Source organism: Cricetulus griseus, chromosome 4 (assembly GCF_003668045.3).
Source record: "Cricetulus griseus strain 17A/GY chromosome 4, alternate assembly CriGri-PICRH-1.0, whole genome shotgun sequence".
Lineage (NCBI taxonomy): Eukaryota > Metazoa > Chordata > Mammalia > Rodentia > Cricetidae > Cricetulus > Cricetulus griseus.
In genome coordinates this window covers 215891108-215909171 of record NC_048597.1, presented here as the reverse complement: position 1 = coordinate 215909171, position 18064 = coordinate 215891108, and the positions used below count along the sequence as shown (strand labels likewise).

Genomic DNA, 18064 nt, shown 5'->3' with positions numbered 1-18064 from the left:
GGAGCCTTGTATCCATTCAACGTGGGCTTTTTCTAATTTGGTTTGATTTAGTCTGATTTGGATTGTTGGGTCAGCAGAGAGGCTTATGGGGTGCAGAAACTTTTCAATAGGAGTAGAGTCTGAGCCTTGGGGTTAGCCTTGGCACAGCTTTCCCCTTGGTCCGTTCAGAGCTCTCTGGGTCTTCTGTCTTCAGAGCAGACTTGGCGCTTGTATCTTGCTTTAGCTAGCATCCCATGTAAAAAAAAGTACAGGCCTGAGCACAGCCCTGGGTTTTTGTGTGCTGACACTTTTCAGACAATGTTTGGCTGTGGGCTGTAGGGTCCTGCATGCTTTCAGGACTGTGTAAAGGGTTCCGGAGGACCCAAGGTCATATGCATACTCTAGCTGTGCCCTTGCTGTGAGACCTTGGACCATCGCAGGAGTGCGATGTGCCAACTCCTCCCACTGGGTACTCCAAAAAGCAAGGCCTACACCCATGAGAGCTCACGTCCCATTTCCTGTTGACTGGGCCTCAGCTAGACAGGCACCCTCTCTCACCTCCCAATCACCATTTCCTCCTGCCCCTTGCCCCACCCCCACCTCATCAGAACCTGCCCCTGCCCCCACTGAATAGCTTCCTCTCACTGATTCTCCATCCCACTGCAGTGAGAAGGGGGCATAATTCTCTGACCCTGCCTTACTTCAGGCCCGCCGTCCTCTCCCCTCTGTCCTTCAGGAAGCCCCCATCCCACCCCGAGATACCCCACCCTGCTAGGTCCTCTTTCCTTAGCTGGGGTTCAGGGACCTGACCCCCACCCCCAACAAACTTGGCTCCTTTCAGCTCCCCTCCCTTGCGGGCAGAGGCAGGGCGTTCAAGTCCATTTAATCTTGGCAGAATGCAATTTCCTGCTTCAGGGAGCTGGCGGGTTTAGGAGGCTTAATGAGGGGGGAGGGGGGACAGGGAAGAAGAGAGGCTGAGACGGGGCTGAGCGATGGAGACGGAGAGTCCATGACAAGGGTGGTCCAGGAAGCCTAGGGGGCGTGTCCGGGGTTGCCCTGGCGTGGGGGATCTTTGAGATCACACAAAGGTCAGCTCCTGGGCTTCAGTCTCCCCCTGGTAGGCCAGGGACCCCACCTGCAATGCTCTCCATCCCCAGCTATGAGGGTCAAAAGAGGGGGGACTCTGTCAACAAAACGTGGAGGGTCAGGGGTGAGGATGTGGGGTACATGGTCAAGAGAGTAGTGGGGGGCCCTGGCTCAAATGTAGAGGAGGGGAGAAAAATGTGAGCTAGAGCGGAGAACTGTGGGTGGAATGTACGTGTTGGGTGGGTCCCGGGAGAGTGTGCAGCTGGCAGGTCCCAGACCCCCAGGGGGTGGAGTAGCTGCCAGGTTGGAATTTCAGCCCAGAAAGGGATGCTTATCTGCATGCTGCCACCAAAGAGGCAGAGAAGATAAGGGACAAAGGGGCCTCTGAGGTGCCGGAAGCCTCACACCTGGTGGGGGTGGGGTAGTCTAGAGCCTGCTTGACACCTGGAACACAGACAGCCCCTTGGGGGAGACTGAGGCTGACTGTCCTCCAGTGCTCCCTGCCCCGAATCTCTACTTAGCCTCTGTCCCTAGCTCTAGCCGAGGTGGTCTCCCCAGACTCCTCAGAAGCACTTAGAGGAGCCACAGCTGCCAAGGAGGAGTCCCCCAGGAAGGATACGGAGCTAACCAGAGGGTCCCCCAGCCCAAGAGAGGCCAGTGAGGGGCAGAAAAGAGGCTTTCAAGACAAGGAGAACCGGCTTGGAAGCAGAGTCACACGGGTGGGAAGCGCTGCCTGGGCCACTGGGGAGTGCGCAGGGCAGGACTCAGAGAGGCACTACCAAGGCTGCCAGAAACACCAGACATCCAGCCTGCAGCCAGAGCAGCCAGAGTCCGACTCTTCCTGCTGTGAATGGCATTGCCAGGACCTGAGAGGATGCTGATGTAAGTGAAGTCCTCTGCTCCCTGGCACTTTGGACAAGGCCCTCTCTCTGGGCCTCAATTTCACCATTTATGATCAAGGGTCATAAATGTTTAACTAGAAAGGAGCCATTGGAAGCAGGGGCCCTGCCTCCGCCCAGGGATCATCAGTGGGTGTGCCTGAGTGGAAACCAGGTTTGAGGAGGACTAGGAAGGTAGGCACTGAAGGTAACAGGGACACTGTGGCCTTGTGCCCTCCCAGAAACCTTGAGGTCCCCAGCTTGTCAGCATTTGTGAAAGCAACATGGCCTAAAGAGGCACAGGTGTCCTGTGCCTCTGGAGAGAGTTCTCAGTCAATCAATAGAGGCAGCAAAGGTCCCACAGGCTGGGGGTCTCCATGAGCATCCAGCCCCCTGTGAAAGGCTGGCTGTTTCTTTGCATCTCTGCTTCCCCTCTGACCAGCTACCCCTCACCTAACTCTAGATCTAGCTTTCACCTTTTTCTTTCTATGCCTGCTCCTAGGTCGGAAGGTCTCCCTGCTGACCCCCAGAACCTCATCGTGCATGCGGATTCCTACAGTTCCTGGTCCATCACAGTTTGGAGGAACTCTGGGCTGGACATCAAGGGTTGAGGCTGGCCAGGGCCTGTTTAAGGAAGGGGCAGGGTGGGACCCAGGAGTCCAGGTAGCCTGCTTTTCTAACATTGTGTTCCCATGACAGCCTGCAAACAGGTAATCTCCCAGGGGGAAAATGAGGCAGCCTTCCCTAAGGAGGCTCCAGTGGGTGTGAACGTGGGTATTATATATGTTGCTACAGGGCCTGAACGCCTGACAAGCAGAGGCAGAGGCAGTGGCAGGAATCAGGGTCATAGCAGAGCAGCTATGAGCCACTCCTGCTCCTTCTTTTCTGGGAGTCCAGCAGAGCAATTCCAGACAGGCCCCCTGTGTCCCTGATATTGGCATTTTGGTCTCCCTGTCACTAGTAGGGAGGGCCAATAAGTTATAACAACTTGGGGAGAATGCACTACACATACTAACGACAGCTCTCAGGAATCTGTTCATGGAGGTTCATTTGAATCTCCTACAACCTGGTGAGGAACAGATGTGCTCCCACTTTAAGGTGAGAACACCAGGGATAAATGAAAACCCCCTGCGTCCTGGTCCTGCCAGCGGCCTTGCTACACAGCTCTGCACATAAACTCTGCTCCCAAATTGTGCAGGGTGGGGGAGTGAAAAGCAGTCAAGTCAAACAGCTCCAGGGCTGCCTGGCCATCTCCGTGGCCCTTCCTGCACCTGTGTTTTCCTATGGTCTTAGGTGACCCCTGTGAAAAGGGTCCTTCGACCCCCAAAGGGTCATGACCCACGGGTTGAGAACCTGTGCCTTGGAGCTAACAGAACATAGGCTGACTGGGCAAGGCAAAGGCAGCTTTTAGGGAGAGTATTTGGACCAGGCCAGGGGGACCTCTTAGGAGACAGAGGAAGGTATCACTCATGCCTTGTGCTCTCGGCCCTGCCTTGTCCTTACCTCCCCACCTGAAAGTCCCAGGGTGATGGAGGCCCTGGCAGTCAGGCTTCATCATATCTTTTAAGGCCCCAGACCCTGGACTAGATTATGACCAAAGACTGGCCTCTCTGGGGCTAGCCATGCTCAACCTTTCTCAGGAGAATGCTACCCCAGAGACTAACCTGGCCCATGATGGGAAATGCCATTCGTTCCCTGAAGTTCTATGCCAACAGGAGCCCACCCCCAGTCCCATCTAAATGAGATTAGGACCTTGGAGGGGCTTGGGATGGAGCTAGGTTGGTAGAGTGTTGTCTAGTATATTTGAAGCCCTGGGTTCCCGAACTCGGGTGGTAGAGGCTGGATGATCAGGAATTCAAGGCCAGTCTCAGCTACATAACACTTTCATAAGGCCTGGGCTACAAAAGACCCAGTCTCAATCTAGCAATCAATCAAAAAAATGTTTTTAGTCTAAGTGTAGTGGCCCACACCTTTAATCCCAACACTCAGGAGGCAGAATCAGGTGGATCTCTGTGAGTTTGAGGCCAACCTGGTCTACATAGTAAATTCCAGGACAGCCAGGCCTGTATAGAGAGACCCTGCCCCCCCCAAAAAATACACAAAAATAATTTAAATTTATTTTATGGGTATGAATGTGAGTCATGTGAGCCTAAGAGAAAGCTGTGTGTGGAGCTGCCTAATCCAGCCCAAGGAAGGATGGTGCAGGAGGTCTTGAATTCTTTTCTTTCTTTCCTTTTTTTTTTTTTTTTTTAAGATGGTTTATATTTTAGATAGTTGTGAGCCACCATGTTGGTGCTGGAAATTGAACCCAGGTCCTCTGCAAGACTAGCAAATATTCTTCACCGCTGAGATACTTCCAGCCCCAATAACAAAAAAATTGAAAGGCCGGCCTTCAGCTGGAATCCCTCATTGCTGGAAACACTGAAGGTCTGAGCATGAGCAAATAATGCAGAGGACAGACAGCTCCCCTCCAGGGAGGGAAATGGAAGCACTGAGGATTAACTGTTGAGGTTATCTCCCGATAACCATGTCAGAGACAGATAGTCCCATGACAGCTGTCCTGAGACCAGTAAGAGCTAGAAGGGCTGGGGTTTCCTGGTTCTAGCCGCAGGGCCGGCGTGTGTATTTCCTCAGGCTTGCAGGAATTGGGTGCCTGGAGAGGAGGATGGGTAGCTGCTTCAAGGTTGAGACAGGTACTGGAGGACTTGAGTCAATGTGGACTAGAAGACAACAAGGAAAGCATTGTTTTTGTTGTGTTTTAAGGGTTGCTTTCTAAGAGAAAACTGTGTGTGGAGCTGCCTAATCCAGCCCTAGGAAGGATGGGGCAGGAGGTCTTGAATTCTTTTCTTTCTTTCCTTTTTTTTTAGTTTTTTGAGACAGGGTTTCTCTGTGTAGCCCTAGCTGTCCTGGAACTCACTCTGTAGACCAGGCTGTCCTCACCTCCCAAAGTTCTGGGATTAAAGGTGTGTGCCACCACCACCTGGTGTCTTGAGTTCTTGTTAATCTGATCTATATATATAAAAGCCCTGTAGCTGGGGCTGCAGGGATAGCGCAATGGTCAAGAGTACTTGCTAATCTCTCCTAGCACCACAGCCAACTGTAACTACAGCTCCCAGAGACGTTCATCACCCTCTTGTACCTTCCAAGAACACTGTCATGTATGTGTGCAAAAACATACACACACACACACACACACACACACACATATATATATATATATATATATATGTATATATATAAGTAAAAAATAAAAATTTGAAAAAGACCCCCATATCAAATTCCTTCCTTAAAAAGAAGACAAAGCCGGGCGTTGGTGGCGCACGCCTTTAATCCCAGCACTCGGGAGGCAGAGGCAGGTGGATCTCTGTGAGTTAAGGCCAGCCTGGTCTCCAGAGGAGTGCCAGGATAGGCTCCAAAGCTACACAGAGAAACCCTGTCTTGAAAAACCAAAAAAAAAAAAAAAAAAAAAAAAAAAAAAAAAAAGAAAAAGAAAAAAAAGAAAGAAGACAAAATGAGTTTGGGGAGATGGCTCAGAGGTTGAAGAGCTCACTGAACAAGCAAAGGGACTCAGATCTGAAGAAGCCATGTAAATGCTGGGTGAGCATGCTGGCCCATCCGTCCTTTTAGAATCTCTGTCAAACTACCCATATCTGCAAACTCTGGGTTAAACTGAGAGACCCTGCCTCAAAGAATAAAGGAGAAGAGTGATAGTGGAGCCAGGCAGTGGTGGAGCACACCTTTAATCCCAGCACTCAGGAAGCAGAGGCAGGAGGACCTTTGTCAGTTCAAGGCCAGCCTGGTCTACAGAGTGAGTTCCAGGACAGCTAGGGCTACACAGAGAAACCTTGTCTCAAAAAACCAACAAAAGCAAAAAGAAGAATGATAGAGGACGATTTCCTTGTCATTAAGCTTCAGCCACCACACACACACACACACACACACACACACACACACACACACCCTATAAACACCTGTATGTTCCTTTCTTTTAAACTTTTATTCTATGCATATGACTGCTTTATCCACATGTACGCACACTATATGCATGCATGATTGTTGTGGGCTATTTTGATCGATGGTCAGGAGGGCTTTGTGAGCCTCAGAGAGCCTCCTTGCAGTCAGCTATGACCAGTATGGCTGGTAGACAGGAGTGACACACAGTAGGCAGTAGATGTATGAATATTCTACTGGCTGTCAGGAACAAAGTCCCCAAGTTGTTCTGAGGATTCTCAAGCCAGGAGGGCAGAGTGTGAGATCTCTTCTCTGTCTCAAACAAACCACGCCCCTCCCTAGTCCTTCCCTCTCCAAGTTCTTATCCCTCCATCTAGGTTGGTACCTGCTCCTCTGACAGCAAGCTAGAGCTTTGTACAAACTTGTCCTCAGATTAAGGTTTAAATCAGTCTTGTAGGAGGGGAGGGGAGGGGAGGGAGACTTGCCAAGCTGAGAGTAGGAGAGCCAGGGAGGTAGCCTGGATGGATCTTCAATCCAAAATCTAGGCCATACCCAATGAGTTGGAATTCAAAAGAAAGCTGAGGAGGTCCGAAGAGGTCTAGAAACACCCCAGTGTCCCAGCCAGATTTGGGGCCTTTCTCCTGCATATCCACAACTTTCTCTCTTAGGGCCATTATCAGCCAGAGGAATACCTTAAAATCTGAACCAGGGCTAGCGGTATGGCTCAGCTGATAGATTACTTACTAGCATTTATGGGGCCCTGGATTTGATAAAGTATCATCACATAAAACCAGATCTGGTAGGGTAGGGTAGCACATACCTGTAGTCCTAGCATTTGGGAGGTGAAGGTGGGAAGGTCAGAAGTTCAAGGTCATCTCATCTGCATAGAGTTGGAGGCCAACCTGTGATGCTATATCAAATAAATACATTTAATTAAATTGAAATAAAAACATGTCGTTCCCCCATCACCCTCAAGGCAGTCCTGGTCAAGTTTCCCTTTCAGAGGTTGCACCCCAACATTCAAGAGGGTCCTGGTCTGGAATCCACAGACAAAATCAGGTACACTCTTATTCTTCTAGGTCTCTGTTCAGTGGATATGTGATGATGTGCAGCCAAAGGCCTGATCCTAGGACTCCACCGACTTCTAACAGCACGGTGGATGTCCCCTCCCCATCCTTGGATGAAGGGTTGGAGACCACATATGGCGATGGTCCCACTATGCCCAATTATGCTTGAAAAACAAGCCCTCCCAAGACAGAATGGTACCCACTTGGCTTTGCAACAACACTGAGCATGAAGAGCCGCCTTCTTGGAAAGACAGAGTGAGGCCAGAGCTGAGTTAGCTCCTGCACACATGCCTGGCATTGACCCTGCTGCCTTGACACCTTCCAAAGCACTAAGGCTCTGCCCTGTAAAGGGGAGATTGCTCTAGAAGGAGCATTCCTGGCTGGCCCATCCCAGTGCCGCTATGCCGCTATGCCTCAGAGGCCTTGCTGGTGAAAACTCTGATTCCTGGATCAAGGAGGCTGGGGATTTAATTGGGATGCTCTGGCCTCAGATCTCTGGAGGGAGGGAAGGGATAGTGACCTGAAATTGCAACCCCTCTTCTAGGATGACCTGTAACCAGGCCTTGGGAGGAAGGCCTGATGGCAGGGTGCCCAGTGTCTGTGTACTAGCCCTTCCCCCTCCTATGGTGGGGGCTGCCTTCATCTGGGCCCCACTCCCCTGCTGGGAGAGAGGGACTGGGGTTGGGGGGAGGCAAGCCACCAGCACCACTGTCACGGAAGGGACATTCCCCAGTCATTTGGAACTAAGTAAGTCCAGATCCCTGCTTGCAAGCCTGGCTGCAGAACCCTCTTTGGGCCCCCCTCCCCCAGGACGGGGCCACATAGACACATGGAGGGAGTGTGCACAGCAGATGCGGTCCTGGGAGGTAGCCAGAAACCTCACAAGACCAGAGCTGCCATGGTCCGCTTTGTCAGTGAGCTGCTGGGGTCTCTCATAGCCCTGAGGTCTGCCTCTGCCCAAGGGACTGTGTCTGCCCCTAGAAAGTTTCTCTGCCTTTTAAGTTGGAGAAGAATCCACCTGGAGTCCTTGCTACTGCAGCTGCTGCTTTCAGACATGTCTCTCCTGAGGCCAGTTCTTAAGAGAGAATCATCAAATTAGGACCCCTCCATCCCTACCCCACGCCAGTGCAAGCAGAGGCCCCATGGTCCTCCCCCACCCAGTGCCAGCAGAGGCCCCATGGTCCTCCCCCACCCAGTGCCAGCAGAGGCCCCATGGTCCTCCCCCACCCAGTGCCAGCAGAGGCCCCATGGTCCTCCCCCACCCAGTGCCAGCAGAGGCCCCATGGTCCTCCCCCACCCAGTGCCAGCAGAGGCCCCATGGTCCTCCCCCACCCAGTGCCAGCAGAGGCCCCATGGTCCTCCCCCACCCAGTGCCAGCAGAGGCCCCATGGTCCTCCCCCACCCAGTGCCAGCAGAGGCCCCATGGTCCTCCCCCACCCAGTGCCAGCAGAGGCCCCATGGTCCTCCCCCACCCAGTGCCAGCAGAGGCCCCATGGTCCTCCCCCACCCAGTGCCAGCAGAGGCCCCATGGTCCTCCCCCACCCAGTGCCAGCAGAGGCCCCATGGTCCTCCCCCACCCAGTGCCAGCAGAGGCCCCATGGTCCTCCCCCACCCCAGTGCCAGCAGAGGCTCCATGGTCCTCCCCCACCCAGTGCCAGCAGAGGCCCCATGGTCCTCCCCCACCCCAGTGCCAGCAGAGGCTCCATGGTCCTCCCCCACCATGTGAGCAGAGGCCCCACGGTGCCCCCCCCAGTTCGAGCAGAGATCCCACTTCAAGCAAAAAGGTCAGAATATGTAGCACCCCTCAACCCCAAATGAGTCTTTCACTCACTCACTATCTGCAGAAGCAACACACAGAACAGACCTTCCTGCCCTCTTGGGGCAGACTAACCACTGAACATGAGAATAGGTCATGCAGTAGCAAGGACTCCAGGTGGATTCTTCTCCAACTTAAAAGGCAGAGTTTGCTCCCCAAGTCCCACACGATGGAAACAGAGTTGGCTTCTTCAAGTTGTTCTCTGACTTCCTCCCATACTAAACAAAAATGTAATATAAACAACAATAAAAGAAAAAAAGAGGAGGAGAAGGTGGATGCTGTCTTTAGATGGGCTGTCTCCCATCACTACCTCTTTGACTCTTGCCCTCTCTTACACACTTGGGCTATCCCAGCCTCAGGGCCTCTATACTGACTATTCCTGAAAGTTCTTCCTGTAGACTCTTGCACACATGCTCACATTGACTCCATGCTTGCACTGGGCTGCTGTCTTCTCTCTGGGTTCATTCTGACCACTGATGCTCCAAGCTGTCTTCATCTCCCCACCTTCCCTCCCTCTCCCTCCCCCTTTCTCCTCCCCTCCCCTCCCCTCCCCTCTCTTGCCCTCCTCTCCCCTCCCTTCCTCTCTCCTTTCTTTCTTCCTTCCTTCCTTTCTTTTTTGTTTTTTTCTTTTTGAGAGAGCATCTCGCTATGTGGCCCAGGTTGGCCTTGAACTCACTATCCTCCTCCCTCAGCCACCAGAGTGCTAAGATTATAGGTGTGTGCTACTATATCCAACTTGGATTTGACTTTCAACAAAGTAGAAGCCCTGGAGAGCTTTGGGTAAGCTCAGAACTATGACCTGGCATCATCCATTTTAACAGAGCCACTCTGAATCCTGCCTAAGTTGTGGGAGGAAAGAGTGGGGGTTGGGGAACAAGGAGGCAGCTTTCATAGTGTCAGATAAGAGGGGAAGTTGGCCTTGTGGAGGTGGCAGCCCTGGCTGCTAAGTAAGCTGTGGTTATCCAGAGTCACCTGGCATTTTGCACATTGTAAAGGTGAAACTGTAAGTATTTGCTAATATAAGAGTCCAGGCTTTTGGGCCTGAACTGCCCGGAGGAAGAATTGCCCACAGAGCCAGGCAAGGCCAGGATTACTGATATGGTAGTGTCCTTAGCCAGCTCCATTGCCTTGCTGCCCAGTAATCATTGATCAGGCTCTTAGAGGAGACATCTATGCCATGCACACCGAAGAAACCCGAGTTGTCACTCCAACTCTTACTGGGGGTGTGGCTCTGCAGAGCCTAACATGCATGGAGTTCTAGGCCTGGCTCTTGGCTCCCAGAGCAGGCCAGTCAGGCCTGATGGGTTGCAGAAGGGCTATATGGCCTCTGTCTAAACAGGATGTGCTCAGGATGGCCCTCAGTCAGGGGTCACTTCAAAGTCAGTGAGCTAAGTCCTCTCAGCCCCACCTTCCTCTCTCTCTCTCTCTCTCTGTGTGTGTGTGTGTGTCTCTCTCTCTCTGTCTCTCTCTCTGTTTCTGTCTGTCTGTCTGTCTCTCTCTCTCTCTCTCTCTCTCTCTCTCACACACACACACACACACACACACACACACACACACACACACATAAAATAAAAGGATAACAAGCAAGGATCTTAGTCCCTTATGTCTGTCTCTGTTACTCACACTGAACTCACATGGGCGGCCGTTACTGATGGAATTCAGGATTTCCTAGAGCCTGGATGGGTGTAGGATCCTTAGGACCCCAGGGAGCTCTGATTCATCCATCATCAGGACCAGCTTCCTGGGTGACAAAGCCTCTGCCCAGGGGACCTACAGATCTAGAAGGAAACAGGAAGGCATTCTAGGTATGAGGGAATCACATGTGGGAAGGCTCCAAATGAGAATTCAGAGGTTCCTAGGCGAGTCCAGGGCTCCAAAAGCAGAGGAAGAGGAGGTAAACCTTTAGAGGGGACACTCAGGCTCTTGGGCAGCAAGAGACAGTGTCTATGGGTGAAAGATGATCAAGGCTCAGTCCTGGAGGAAGTACAGGATTCCAACTGGCATATATGCCCGGGAAGAGCATTCCTAGTTGAGGGAACAGCAGCAAAAAGGCTGGTAAGCAGCCAGGGAGGTGGGTCATTCCAGCTTTTGATCGGCTCCTAGCCAGCCTCTGGGGCAGACTGGGCAGGAGGTTGAACCAAACCTCATCCTGGCCCTGGGCCAGGGGTGACTCCTCACTGCCTCTCCCTCCTGGTGCTGCCCAACTGGCTGCCCCACACCCCCTCTTAGGCCCCTTCCCAATTCTCCCCCTCTCTGGTTCCAGTTCCGGGAGTGGGGGCTGGGCGAGAGAGCAGGCAGTGGCGCCTGGGGCAGGGGAGATGAGAAAACCAGAAAGTAGGGAAATCTGAGCCAGCAATGCTGGGCGGGCCAGGGCCTGCTCTGCCTGCTAGGCCCGGGAAACAGGTTCCCTGGAGACTGGTGCAGGGGAGGGAGTGTAGACACCACCTTCATCCAAGGGGCGTGGCAGGTCTCTGAGGTCTTCCAAGTCCAGCCTCCATATGCAGAGGGTTGAGGCAGGTCCCTCTCAGGTTAGCTGGGGCAATGCATCTTCAGGCTTCTCTCTTTGGCAGCCAGATAGAGGATGTAGAGGCAGCAGGAGGCCAAGAGGCTGCAGTGCAGTTCTCACAGCGCAGCCTGGAAGAGAAACAGGCACAAAATCTGCCAAAAACAGTTTGGGCCAGGTTGAAGGGCTGGAGGACCTGAGGAAGGAGTTTTCTCTTGCTTTTAGGGAGCACCATCACCTAGGGTGGGGACTAAGCCAGTTCCTGCCCACCTGGAAACCCCAGAAGGTACAGAAAGCCAAGTCACAAGCTACCATCAGGACCGGCTAACTGGCTGTCTGAACACCCTCCTCTTACTCTACCATGTGATTGGAGTGGGAGCTGCAGGAGATTCATGGCATGCCTGGAGCTGAGGGTCTTAAAGAGGAGGGACGAACGCCTGGCTAGGGCATCCTCTCAGGGGAACTTGAACATGGGTGGTGAGGGGGTGAGGAGAACTCCGGGCATCAGGGAGAAGACAGTCAGTCCATTGAGCAAGGTAGGATATTAGCTGTCTCACCTCTGGGCTTCTTGGCTCATTTTCTTTAGATCTGGGGCTACCCTGGCTTGCTCTCCGAATCATTCAATAAAGATATATTGAACTCTGTAAGTGAGGCTTGGGGCTCTAGCACTCTGCCAAGCCCAGAGCACCTGTCTGCTGCATGCCTTTGGTTCCCTTTAGGCACCAGAGCCTGGCTTCTGCCCTTAGGCTTTCTCTCAACTCCTGACTCTCTCCTTAGGCACCACAGCTTGGTGGGCGTATGCCTTGAGCACTTCTCTCAGTCTCTTCCTGCAATTCTATGGTGGGGACAATGGAGCTGCTTCTCTGTGTAGCCCTGCCCGACCTGAACCTTACAATGTAGACCAGGCTGGCTTAAAACTCACATAAATCTGCCTGCCTGTGCTTCCCAAATGCTGGAATTAAACCAGGGCTGGTTTTAAAGGTTCTTTGAATCTCTAAGATTGAAGGCAAAATTGCAGAAAACTACATACCATTTCTTCAAATAGTACTATATAATAACACATTACAGGTGGGGAATATAGCTTAGTTGACAGTGTTAACAATCACGCACAAGATGCTGGGTGGTGGCAGCGCACGCCTTTAATCCCAGCACTCGGGAGGCAGAGGCAGGGGCAGGTGGATCTGTGAGTCTTAAAGAGGAGGCACAAAGGCCTGGCTAGGGCATCTTCTCAGGACAGCCTCCAAAGCCACAGAGAAATCCTGTCTTGGAACACCCGCCCCCCCAAAAACAAAACAAAACAAAACAAAATAAAACCAAGAGCCCTGGGTTTGATCCTCAGTACCTCATATGCCTGACATGAAAATACATGGCTGAATCTCTGTGGAGGTGGAGGTGGGGGGGGAGGATCAGTTGAAGTCATCCTAGGCTACCAGCAAGTTTGAGGCTAGCCTGAGATACATGAGACTAAGTCACAGAGATCTGCCAGCTTCAGGCTCCAGAGAGCTGGGAGTAAAGGCCTGTGTCTCCACAGGTATTTGTTTTCTGTAGACAGCATCTCACTATGCAGTCCCAGCTGGCTTTTAACTCTCCAGTCCCCTATCCCAGACTCTGAAGTGTTGGGATTATAGGCATTGGGCTTCTGGGACTAATACTCAGGCATTTGCTTTGTTTCTCCCCCCTCCTCTTCCTTCTTTTCATTCAGGATTTTTGAAATGGGGTCTCATGTAGCTCAGGCTAGCCTCCAACTTGTAGCTGAGGATGACCACAAATTCCTAATTGTCCTGCTTCCACCTCCCAACTGCTGGCATTGCAGATGTGTGCCACCATGCTTATCAATACTCAATTTTTAAATATTAAATAATTTATTCAGCCCCGTTGGACAGTTTAAGGGGGACTTGGCCTTCTGCTCTGCATAGTAAGGTTCAATTCTTGTTCCTTCCCTTCTCTGGCCCCCTCCCTGTCTTCCCCATCACCTGAGACTTTGTGTGACAGGCTGTTCTGTGTGTCTGCGGGGTTCTTCACATGAACAGATCAGTTGAGAGCTGTCCTTTCCCAGACCCTTCACACCCACCCTTACAGTTCAGCTGTGACTGTGAGGCAACAGGTAGCGGCTGTGGAAGAATGGAAGAGATGGTGCTGGAAACCATAGCTATGGTGAAAGACACTTTTTTGTTTTGTTTTGTTTTGTTTTTTCAAAACAGGGTTTCTCTATATAGCTCTGGCTGTCCTGGAACTCACTCTGCAGACCAGGCTGGCCTAGAACTCACAGAGATCAACCTGCCTCTGCAATATCCTGAGTGCTGGGATTAAAGGCCTGTACCACTAGCCTGGCTACAACAGCTACTTTTTAAAAAATTATCTATTTATGTATTTTGTGTGTATGAGTGCTCTATTTGCATGTACAGAAGAGGGTATCAGACAAGAGGGCACCAGATCTCATTACAGATGGTTGTGAGCCACCATGTGGTTGCTGGGAATTGAACTCAGGGCCCCTGGAAGAGCAGTCGGTGCTCTTAACGTCTGAGCCATCTCTTCAGCCCCTGTTTGTCTGTTTTTTGAGGCAGGACTTTAATATATAGCACTGGCTGATCTGGAATTTGCCATGTAGACCAAGCTGTCCTGGAACTCAGAGAAGGTCTGGGATTAAAGGCTAAAGGCATATACCACCACACCTAGACTCTTGCTAGTGTTTTGAATGAAGCCTGACACAGGGGAGATCGGCTGCTGTCACTCACTAGTCAGCATAAACAGCAGGTAGATGTTTCTTCACCTCAAATGCTTCCCTCCTGGAAGCACACGGTGGTACCGACTTCTGAGTCAGGTGACCCTCAGCAGGATCCTGATACCCCGCTCTACCTTCTACTTCCAGGCACCCAGTCAATGGGTCCGAGGAAGAGTGACCCCCGCCCCGGGGGTCTTAGCCAGGAAGAGAAGTGGATAGAGGAGGAACAGTAAGAGAAAAAAAGAAAGGAGGAGAGGAGAGAGCAGGGAAAAGAGAGGGACAAATGGGGACAGGCATGGGAAGAGAAGCTGAGAAGGGATGAGGGGGAAGCAAGTGGGAACAGAAGAGAAGGGGACGAGAAAGGAACACGGAGAGAGGAGGAGGAGGAGGAGGAGGGAATGGGAAGGCGATGGAGGGCAAGGAGGAAGCAGAGGACAAAGCGGGCCGAAACCTCTGGGGACCACAGCAGAGTGTGCGGAGAAGGGCTGAGAAGTGGTTCTGGCTGATGGGGCCATGACCTTGGGGGATGGGCTGCTCAGAGGGACCCTTCCTGGGGTCAAGGGAGGCTCTTGCTCAATTGTTGATGCTACTTGAAAGCAAGTGCCCCTTTTAGGGCAGGAGGCTTCGACTCCTCATCTGGTTTCTCTGGAATATGGCACTGTAAAGGGAAAGTCTGTGGGAGCCGTTGGCTTGAAATAGGACTTACTAGTGCTTGAGGTGATCGCTTGGAGCGTTTGGGTAGCTGGACAGAGCTAGTGGCTGGGCTGTACCGTCTTGACCTACTCTGCAGGCAGCCATCTGTCGGAAGGTCCAGAAGTGCCAGCCGTCCCAGGGGCTGCACCGCCACCTGCTGAGAGGCCTGGGCCGTCCCAGGTCCTTCGAAGAGGGCCGCTGCTCTCTCCAAGTAGGAAGGAGGGACGCAGAAGGGGGCGCGCAGGTGAGTGCAGCCTGCTTGTTCCCCTGTGCTCAAGCCCTTCTCACTAGGGAGTTGAGTGCCCGGGTAAACACCAGGCGCGATGTGCGCGCTGTATCCACGGAGAGACAAAGCCAGGGCGGGGCGGGGGCGCCGCCCGCGATGCCAGGGCGGGGGTGCAGGGCGCAGAGCAGCCTCCCCTGGCGCGGGTCGCCCACCGCCTGGGAACCCTGAGCCCAGTCCGCGGACAGGTGGAGCGGGGGCGGGGCGGCGGCCGGGAGGGTCCCGCCCCGGGGGTGGGGCCGGGCGGGCCCGGCGGGGCGGGGCCGTGCTATGCAAATGTCGCCCACGGGCGGCCAATTGCCTGCTCTCCGCGCGCGGCTCCGAGCGTCCCGTCCCGCCAGCGGCCTCGAGATCGGAGCAGCTAGGGAACAAGCCGCAGCGGTCCGGGGAGCCGCGAGCGCAGCGTAGACCCAGGCACGCCTCGAGGACCCGTGCAGCCCCGCGCGGTCTCCGGGCCCCAGTCAGGCAGCCAGGCAAGCGCAGCGCCATCCGGCCGAGCCCAGCGCAGGGCTCCGTAACCTAGCGCGCGCCGCCGCCCGCGCCCCGCACCGGGGAATGCGCCCTCGGCGCGCAGGCCAGGGGGCGCCCGCAGCCCTCCCCGGGGGAGGCGGCCCCGAGCGCCCCTGAGCCTTTCCATGGCCCGGGCTGGGGCCCGGGGCCTCGGTTGCTGACGTGCACGAAGCCAGTGGAACCAGTGAAGCCGAGGTCGCGGTGCGGATCCCGGCTCAAGCTCAGAAGCAAGAGGGCGCGGACAGGGCCGTGGCCCCGGGGGGCCGCTAGAGCGGACCGGCCCGACGCGAACCTCTCTGGTGCTGCGGCGGCCACCACCGCCCGGGCGCCCAGGCCCCGTCGCCGTGGACGAGGTGAGTACCGAGGGAACGCGACCCCCTCGACCCCACTGGGACCCGCGGCACTGCAACTCCTTAGAAGTGTACAGTGCGCGGGGTCTGGAGAACCGTGGCGCACTGTCCGCGGGCGCCAGGCGACGGGACTAGCTATACCTGTCCCGGCGGCCGGGACCTCGCAGCTTCCGGACGGTGTAAAGATGTGTGACTGGGTGATGTGGTCTGCCGGGTCACCAGTGTGTGAAGAATTAACTTTTTCCACCCCCGCAAGGTTTTGGGTGGGTACCCTCACCCTCGCGGAGTGGGAGTTCGGATCCTTCTGTTTTAGTCTTCTGCTGACGCCTGCAGCAGCACTCTTTCCCAATCGGTGCGCATGCATTGCCTCAATGGCTCTAGTCTGAAGACCAGGTCAGCCTCAAGGGAAGGTCTAAATGGGAAGCCCCCACGTGGAGGGTCACCCGGAACAGCCGGGCAGGAGGATCTGCCTCCAAATGGCTTTCCTTCCAGCCCTTTGCCGACCTCCAGGCCCCCAACTGCATCTTGGTCCTGCTTGGATTTAGGGATCTCCCTGTATGTGAGGTGTTGGTAAGTTGGAAGAGCCTGCAGTCAAGCCCCAGTTTGAACCTGGGGCCCTAATGGTGAAGTGGGCAAGGGACAGCGGGGGTGGGAGTGGGTTGCCTAGAGCAGGTGAGGCAAGGAAAGTGTCAAGACGTAGAGTCCTTTGGAACTAGGACTGGGGGCCCAGCTGGACCACTAAGTCCTTATTCTTGAGATAGGTGCGTTTTGCTACCAGTCCATTAACATCTGGGGAGAGCACAAACAGACGCCCCTCATGTCCACCCTGGAGCGGGCCAGGTGGAAGGACTCTTGTCTCCCTGAATTCGCTGTTTCTTCAGTATCCGATACCCTAGTTACAGATATGGGAAAACTGTTCCCAGGGGTGGGATGGAGCAGGGGTTTCTCCGGCCGCCCAGGGGGTGTGCCTCGATAGACTCCGTGGACTCTCTTGTCTGGGCAAGGCAAGGGTGCAGGCACATCCACCCGCACTGTTCCCCCTGAGTTCCAAAGGAGACAGGCCCGGAAGTAGAAAGGTGGGGGTTGGAGAGAAGGCCAGAAGCCCAGCCTCAGCCCCCGCTACTCCGCATACCTTGGGGGGGTGGGGATGGAGCCTGGCCCAGGTGACCTTGACTGGGAAACCCTGGCCACAAAAGGGGGTTTCAGGCCCAGCAGGTCTGCTTCCTGATCCAACATGAGGTGTTGGGGGAGGGGGAGGCTGAGGCTCTAGGAAGGAGTCTTGGGGTGTGGGGAGAGCAATAGCTGAGGAGGTGGTGGGTGCTGTTAGTAATTTCCTCCCTGCGATCCCCCACAGCCCTGTTCTTGCCTCCCTTTGATCGAGGCAGTTCTCAGCTAGAGAGGAGCCAACCTTCCTTTGCTAAGACAGGGTCGTTCCCCCCCCCCCAACACATACACACGCTATGAGCTTGGGAGGTCTGGATCAGGCTGGACAATTGGACCACCTGGCCCCCTGTCCCGCCCCCAGGTGCCTCTGGACCCCTTCCTCTGTCCGCCCCTTCCCTGCACCCCTTGCCAGCCCCAGCTCCTCGTTTCTTTGTTCAGGCGTCTCTCCTCCGTCCCTCCCTCTCTCTCTCCTCCTCCCGCCTGCTGCTCCCCTCCCTTGTTCCCTCCCGCCAGCTTTCTTCTCCTCCTTTTGGTTTTTCCTCCTGGTGGGCTCCCAGGTGGCGGTGGCTGCTCTTTCCCTGTCCACCTACCTGAGCTTATTCTGACTTGGGGGCTGTGAGGGGGCTAGGGCTGAATGGAAGGTACCCAGGGGCTGGCTGAAGGAAGGGGACTGTGTGAGCCCCCTTCCCCTCCCCCTCGGTCCTTCATCCTTCTCTTTCCTCTGTCCCCACCCCAGGCTGCCAAAGAGGGACCCTGGATTTTCTTGAGGCCACAGCAGATTTCACCCCACCCCCACCCCCATTTGCCTCTTTCAGGGGCCAGAAAATTGTGAGAGGTCCCTGTAGGAGCCTCATGGAAAGGTCCCCTACTTTCTTGGACACCTTGAGTGAGTCCAACACTAGCTTTGGTGACCCTGACCTTGTCACTGTGAAAATGGATACTGGAAAAATGAGGTCATGTGGGGGGTGTTGACGTGAACCCCCTGATCAAAGCTCTCAGGGACTCAGACAACATCTTGCCCTCCTGGCTTCCTTGAGCCCCACCCCACTAGCAGGTCAAGTT

The 18064-nt window shown here is 54.3% G+C and overlaps 1 long non-coding RNA gene across 3 annotated transcripts; it reads right to left on the bottom strand.

Moving 5' to 3' along the window:
• Positions 1–4048: 4048 nt before the first annotated feature.
• On the bottom strand, positions 4049–11195 carry LOC103162743. Of its 3 annotated transcripts, XR_003485127.2 has the most exons (4): positions 10678–11193; positions 10401–10555; positions 6715–6804; positions 4049–4663 (listed from the first exon to the last, which is right to left on the bottom strand). It is a non-coding gene; the product is annotated as an uncharacterized LOC103162743 (long non-coding RNA). The 3 variants fall into 3 exon arrangements; XR_004769756.1 differs by having other exon boundaries at positions 10412–11195; XR_004769755.1 differs by having other exon boundaries at positions 10401–11194.
• Positions 11196–18064: the final 6869 nt, after the last annotated feature.